An 8,098-nucleotide genomic window follows, 5' to 3' on the forward strand; every position below is an offset into this window, starting at 1 on the left:
TTTTACATCACGATCGAATCAACAGCAGGGGCAGGAAGCTAATTTTAAGCTTGTAGTAGAATATATATCATGCAATCTTTGTTTCAAATTTGTCATAATTCACCTGTTTAAAAAAAAAAACCTAACATAAAATAAAATAAAATAAAATAAATTGTCGTCTTTCATTCTTCACCCTCCAAGCGTGGAGCGCTCGTTGCAGTCTACCTCTGTCCAAGGTGCTGACCGAAACGGCCTTTGTGAAGATTTCAGCTCAGTGATTTTAATAATAATTACAGAGCCATCTCATTTCTGTTTTTAATTACATTTTTATTAAATAAATAGGTTTCAGTCACTTTGCTGAGATCCAGTTTAAAAGGTAACTTAAAAAAGATGTATTAATACACTATCGACATTATAACGTGAAGAAAGTTTACATTACACGTTTATTGCGTTAATTTATGAACAAGTCATTAAAAATGATGAAATACACAGACCTGAATACAATATGATTTTACTAATAGCTTTCCGGGACAAATTTATATTTAAATAAATAAACAAAAACTAAAATGGCATTGCAATTAAATTCATTTCACACATTTGTACACCTTTTAGCTTATTTTCTAAAATAAGAAAACGCATGAATCTTCTGCAAAGAGTGTGAGAACAATTTTTTTTTTTGTTCGCAGAGCAATTTTATTTGTAATCAGCTTGAAGGGAGATCTGTTTGCGCAGCTCTGCTCGCATGTGGGGAGAAAACTTTGAGTCCAGTAGTGGAGACGGGATTCCTCACAGTGACCCCTGATCCTCTACAGCTTGATGACTCTGGTACCATTTTGGTCCTCATCTGAGACGGAAAAAACAGAGAAAAAAAAATAGGACAAACGACATCAGCTGTAATTTAACATACAAAAATTTAACTAATTAAAAAAAAAAGAGAAAAAAAAAGAGAAAAGAAACGCTGTGCGATTTGTTTGTGAGCCGCTCTAAACATTTACTTTATTCTTTAACTGGTTGCATCATCTCAGCATATATGTAACTCCTTTCAAATGAAGTTCAGGCGCGGGCTCGGTGTAGGATCAGACTGAATTCAGCCCTGTGGCCATGCTGCTGCCAGATTCACCAAATTATATATAAAGAGGCTCCTGGACAATTTAATCCCACTGGGAGACATGGTAAAGTTCTTTCTCTGCCAATTTTCACCCTCTCTCTTATTCAAACCTCCTCTTTCTTCCTGCAGCCTCACAATGCAGGATTGTGCTCTTTTTTTATGTTCTCTTATATCTTTTCTCTGTATGGCTGCCACCCCAAACCCCTCAGACAGCATGCAGTTTATGCAAATGATCAGCCTTTCATGCTCAAAGTTGAATGAGACCTCAACAAAATCTCTCCCTTGTTCTCCCCCCCACACACACAGACAGACACACACACAAACGGCATGACTGAGTGTAAAAATACACTCAAGTATCATCTTCCATTTTTGCATTTGAATTACCATTTTTTAAATCTGAAATTCTTTACTTGATCCCACGGTACACCTGTGTCGGAGGGGCAGGCATCTCTCTAAGTGTGGGTCGTATTTTAAGGGAGTATTTTAAATATTGGATGGATGAATTGATGGGTAACAGAGTTAGGAGTTGGTTGGGGAGAAAAAGTGGAAGAAAGTTGAGAGGGGTGTGCAGGGAGTGTGTGATGAATGATGAATGTGAAATTCTCAGTGTTCCCAGGGTCTGGGTGGTGTTTGAAAGGCTGGAGGGGGCGGCTGGAGGCTGGAAGGGAGGGTGATTGTGCCCAGCTGTTGAGGGGGGTATCCTGAGTCTCTCTCTTCCTCTCCCTCTCCCTCTGTCTCTGACAGGCTGTCTTTTTCACCAGCACATAGCCGGGCCATCCAGCCTGCTGCCATAACAACGCCACAGCCTCTGTGTCATAGTAATGCCATGCAGTCAACGCAGAGCATGGGAGCAGGGGAGAGGGAGGGAGTCCAGGGGAGGAATGAGAGGAGTGAATGAAGAGTCCAGACGTTCCTACCCCTGTGAACTTGAACTTGACTGACAGTCAAATGACGACTGGTGGGAAGAGAATGCCAAATCCACTCCTCAGAGATTTTGTCCTTTGATATGGTCAAAATACGTACTGTGTATCTATTTTAACTCACAAATAAATAAATGTTTAATTGGGAGTAAGACAGGGATTTCATTTTTGTAGTGATTATAATATGATTGGTGCTTAAACTACATATGAATTGGTCATTTGCAATTATAGTACTACAAGTTGGCCTCTTATAAAATAAAATAAATAAAATAATGTACATGTTAGAATAAAATAGGGACTCATGCCTATAAATGAGTCCCTGTTACAGTTACATTAATAATAGAGATCTAATATTGGGAGAAAAAATAACACATTATTTATTTAAAAGATTGCTTTTTTCTTCCCTATATTGCTACATGTATGAATATGAACATTTTATTATTTAGTTAACAAGTTGAAAAACATATTTTATTCCAGCTAATTACAAAGCTACGTGTATGTCACAGATCAGGATGGGAGCAGGATCGTCTATGAGGAGCTGCAGCTCTCTAACTACGTGGCTAACCTTTTCAGTCTCTTGCTCCCTTAGAGTCAGCGCGGGGTTGATTGCTTGCCCCAGTCTACAGCTGATAAACGATGACTGGTCCACATCAGGGGTCTTAGCTGCTCAGACCCACTCGACCATGGGAAAAAGGCGAGCTGTGAAAGGTCCCCTGTCGCTGTTACAAAGCCAAGAACAAGCCATAGCAGGATAATCGTGTTTATCCCCAGATTAAGACTGGATCGCAGCTGCGGTATCCTTGTGGGAGGAATGGGGGCTGCAGAGATGTAAAAAGGACAATGTCCTGCCTTCAGGAGAGCTCATCATCATCCTTACTATACACAGGTACTGAGATATGAGACTTTGACTCATTTGGATCAGGCTCATTCCCCTATTAAAAAAATGTTCTGCTGTGTAAAACTTTGTTCTGGTGAGAGCAAAACACAAATCAAGGTTCTCTAAAGTGAGCCCTGAGAACGAAAGCTTCACTCTCACTGCTGTCCTTCACTAGTCTTCAGTTCTCAAGCAAGCACAGCTCACCCAGACAGAGCTAACCGGAGTCTAATCTGTACGTTGTATTCAAGTATCGAATTTGACACATGGCAACGGAAATTAAGCAACCAATAAACTGACCATCAAAGCCCTCAAAGACAAACTAAGTGGGCCAGCTCAGACTGTCTTTGCAGTTCTCGAGTTGAGTTTCTTCATTCGTGTCTCTGTGCTTTCTTCGTTTGCTGTTTTGCTGCCAGTTTACACATTTCTGCAATGAATCGTTGCAATCTTTCTTTTACTGATAAAATTTTGGGTTTTTTTCTGGGATATTTGTAGTGTGTCATGTGCTGCTTGTTAAGTGTAGTCATATTAGAATTTTTCTTAATTGTTTTTGGAAAATTAAGACTTGCATTTCCTCACGACACATGACCACATTCACAATTCAGTTTGTGATGCACAATAGTTTACGCGTAAGACAGTGCATTAATACACATTTATACTCTCACAGCATGAAAGTCAGTGTCAGACATAAAGAGGCAGGAAGACAAAAGGACAAGTTCTACTGGAGACACTGTTATGGCTGCTGTGCTAATGCAAGCATCTGCCACTGTCTAGTCTTGACTGTTGTTCCCACCACAGGGTTTACTGCAGCAGCCTCTCAAATATACAATGTTGGGAGGGGGACAAAAAAAAGAAGTGGTGGACCTTTGTGAAATACTCCTTTCACAAAGCAGCCATTGTGGAGAGAAGGCAGGATCAGAATTATAATGTGGAGCCTGGTTACTGTTTACCAACAGGCCAACAGGTCTCTGCAGCTGCACTGCCCACCACCGACATGCAGACTGCACTGTGTTTGTATGTACATGTGCACGGGTGCACATTAAAACCTTTTGTGTTTATCCATTATACCTCTGAGTGCAGTCAAACAGGGCTTTTTCAATAAAATACATTTCAGGAATGACTTTTGTTATACGAGAAATATTTTTGAATTCACTAGACAGTTATTGTGCAGACTGGCAACAGGTAAATAATCAAAGATACGGTTACAATTCCTTGCCCTTCCAGATGCTTAGCTGTTTTCTGGACCCAAAGCACATTAAACCCAGCGTAACCTTACTGTATGAATTTAAAATTTAAATAAAGATCCAGACATAGAAATATCTGAATTAGAGAGCTGAATGCTTCATGAAAAGCTGATAATGGGGAATTAAAGCGTGTGCTGTGTGTTGGTAGTCATGCAGTATTCCAGTGTGTGAGCGCTTATAATTACCCAGCTTTGCCCTAACCCCCCACCCTTCCAGCTGGATGTCTAATTACAACGTGTAATAAAGGGACAGTTCCCCTTTTACTTGTTCAAGCCACAGCCTCTGGCTATTAAAACCAGTATTTTGGCATGACAGAGAAAAAAAACTATAAAAACTTATTGTCACATGAAACAAAGAAACACATGGAGGACTGCCAGCCGGCATGAGCAGCAACAATCTGAAAGACAATTTTTTTTAATCTAAAATAATCTAAAATAGCATTTTCTCGGCTTCTAGGCACAATGAAAATTTAGCTGAACTTTTATCTAATCTAATTATTATTATTGTTATTATTATTATTTACTACAACTTCAAAAATATTTAGGACTATAAAATTATCATTATATTAAATATAAGTATAAAATTATCTTAACGTGTTCAGAATCGCTCTATCTTTTCATTGTTGGGTGGAGCTCGTAGGTGGTGCTGCGCCTTTAAATGGGCCTACTCGCTTTTTCTCCCAGTTTTGATGTAATTATGTTAATATGCAGAGCTTGTCTGCGTCCTATTCATTATCTGCTAGAAATGCGTGATTGTTTTCTTTATATTACAGTCATGGTCTTCATGCATGCCGTAATCCAACAGAGAGCTAAGGTGGGTTTTTGGGTGCACTGTTTATTCTCTTTAAAAAAAAATAAAAGGAAAAGATCTTTTCTAAGTGCTACATAAAAAAAAATAAAATAAAAAAAAATTCTAATTGCCAAGACTGATTTCCTTTTTTGATGGTCTAACTATTAAATCTTATGTAGGTCACCGGACGCAGTCCAGCCCACTGACAGACCTCGACTTAAACCTGGGCCTAACGTTAATCTCTCTCCGTTCATCAGCATCACGGCAGGAAACGGAAGGCTGGAGGAAGCATTTAAACATATTTGAAAACAGCGAGTTAGAAGAAGGAAGGTTTAAAAATAAAAAGGTTTAATGGTGGGAGAAAAAAACGAAACGTGTATGTCGAAAAAGGATGTAAGTGTAAATGTATATTAACACTTCAGCTTCAGCTGTATCCTGTTTTTTTTAATAAAAGGGGACAAAAGTTAATTTAAAAACTTGATTCCTTTATAAATAATCATTCTTTTTGAAATAACAAAAACGTAAATCACTGTTTCGTTTTCCAGGGGACAACTGCATGTTTTTGTCTTTTACACCAAAAACAATTAAACAAACAAACAAAACCCCTATAATAATTAATGCATCCGTTATTACAGGCTAATGGTCTAAAGGATTTTTGCCAAAACAAGACGTTTACCATACCTGGCGTTTTGCTGTCTAATTTTCTACTTGCAGATGTCATTAAGAAGCTGATCTCTATTTGATTTTAAAATAATTACTATTGCTAAAAATAGGAAATATAACCTAACATTCTGCATTTTTACTTTCATTTAAAAAAAAATATTATATATATTTTACTTGTATTTTTTTTTTAGTATTTTAAGTGAATGATTTGTTTTTAAAGCAGGCCTAACAAATAAATTCAATACTGAAAAAAAGGAAATTACAAATAAATTCTATACATTTAATTTAAAACTTTTTTTGCTGACTAGCTTTTATGTGAAAAGAATTAAGCATAAACAGGTAAAAGGTAATCACTCTAAACTGTTACAATAACCTTAAAATGTCAAAAGTTTAGAAGATGTTGCACACAATAACACGGTGCTGTTACTTACATTGAGGTTTTAGCTTCTGATAAGCATTTTTCTCCTTTATGTTTTGCTTCAGTAAACTTGGTACAATTGTTTTAATTGTTTCACCACCTGCAGACTCACAGAGATGCAGGTTCCCTCTCAGCTTTAATATAATCAAATGTCATGAGGTTTTTTCAGCCACTGATTCAATGACTTTCTCCCGCTCTGTTCAATTACAGTAGCAGTTAGAAGTGCAGTGACTCACAGAACGACCTTCAAAAGGCCACAGAAATGTGACCTCAGTGATTTGCTACATCTCTGTTAAGTGAGAGCACACCGGAGGTGACAGTTAAGACAGGAAGGCATAAAGACAGCAGGGATTTGTATCTGACAGACGGCTGATGATGGACCACAGTAATGCGGCTATGCTTTTTGCTACACATCCATTTTAAAGGGAGCATTGAACCTCCGTCTAGATGACTCCCAAAATACAAACATCCCCACGTACTTAAATATGAGAAGGAGGCCTCTCATTTAGAGGACAACAAAATCCCTTTATAATAACCATGCTTTTAAAAATATAACCTTTTGACACAAATACATGGGTGCAAATCCTTGGAAAGACATAAGCTAACACTTGTGATTTCTCTTCTGGATCTTAGCTGTTCTGACCAATTTAGGGAATCTGGAAATTTATTGTTGGTTCATACTGTGATAAGTAAAATACACAGTCTGCCGAACAGAGTCAAGGCAAAATAATATCAATTTTCTAATTTTTAAAGCTAAACTGCATTCAGCTTTAAAAATTAAAAAATTTAAATGAAATAACATTTTTTCCAAACAAAAAGCATGACTTGTATCTCAACAGTCTCATTATGCTTATTAAAGTTTTTTAATCACAGTAACATAAACATTAACATGAGGTAAAAATGGTGTTTTAAATTTGACAACTTGAGGCCAAATTCTTCTGTTATACAAAGAAATGCCATCAGTGTGTTTCTAAAGGAAGTCTGTGGTGGGAAAAATCATTCATTCATGTACAACAAAGGCCCCTTGTAAATTTTTTATTTTCAGAAATATTTATGTGACCCTGTGAGGTTATTATTCCCGGATCACTTCATTAAAGCAACCTTAAGAAAAGTTCCGTGTTAGAGTTTATTAGAAGAAATGCTTTAATTTCTGGGATTCGGTGAATTTGATCGTGAGGCTGATAATTGTTGTGGAAAGGTGCAGCAAAAACAGCTGTCTTATTTTGAGCTTTTCAGTTTACTGATAAATTATTTACTTTATATTTGCACAACCATTTTTAAAACCTAAGACAATGTCTTCATTGTGCCAGTCTTTTTCTCACAAATAGGAAGGAAGAGGCATTTTTGATTGAGGAATAGTCAGTAAGTACAACCCTGCTGTATGCATTTTCATAAAGAATATTGACAAAGGTTCAGTTAATTTAATAAAACTAATACACACACATAACCTACCTGAAAAGACAACATGTCCTCCTTTTGGAGTTTTTCTTTCTTTTCTTCTTCTTTTTTTTTTTCTTAATCTCATAAACAAGAGGCTGAGGATTTGGAGGTCATTCCTACTTTCGGTTATCTAGCTTTATGATGCATGATTATCACTCATACAGCTAGATAACCAAAGACAGGAACAGGCTCCGTCATTAGCCACAACAGCAAAAGGTAAGTCCGAGGCTTCCTGGGAACAAAGAAAATGATTCGGTATTTATGCAAGTTTAGCTTCAGGTTTCACTTCAACACCATCAAATGTTGAAGTGAAACCTGTTTTGTTTTTTTTGTTTTTTTAAATCAGATATGTCAATCCCAAATCTCCATAACTTCCCCAAAACTAATTAAACCATTTTAATATCTCACCGGTCTGTCAGTCAGTGAGATGGTACTCCAATTCTAGGGCCTAAGCACCTAAATACATATGAAAAAAGATGTGAGGTGACAAACTGTACAGTAGCTGTTCCTGTTGTGCTTTAAGGTGCAACTTCACAGCTGTGTAGCCTGTGTGACTGTTTGTGGTTTCTGTGCTGCTTCTCACACTTTACAAACAAACCCAGATCATCAGACTTCATCAAACTCCAATGCTTTAACATTTTAAAGCATTGTTTCATTAAAGCC

At 37.2% G+C, this 8,098-nt stretch overlaps 1 long non-coding RNA gene across 1 annotated transcript; it reads right to left on the reverse strand.

Annotated features, from left to right (window-relative positions):
* Window positions 1-289: 289 nt before the first annotated feature.
* LOC106098012 (uncharacterized) lies at window positions 290-7,552 on the reverse strand. The gene is made up of 2 exons (XR_001224093.2): window positions 7,448-7,552; window positions 290-823 (listed from the first exon to the last, which is right to left on the reverse strand). It is a non-coding gene; the product is annotated as an uncharacterized LOC106098012 (long non-coding RNA).
* Between the last annotated feature and the right edge of the window lie 546 nt (window positions 7,553-8,098).

This window comes from Oreochromis niloticus, linkage group LG1, assembly GCF_001858045.2.
Source record: "Oreochromis niloticus isolate F11D_XX linkage group LG1, O_niloticus_UMD_NMBU, whole genome shotgun sequence".
NCBI classification, from domain to species: domain Eukaryota; kingdom Metazoa; phylum Chordata; class Actinopteri; order Cichliformes; family Cichlidae; genus Oreochromis; species Oreochromis niloticus.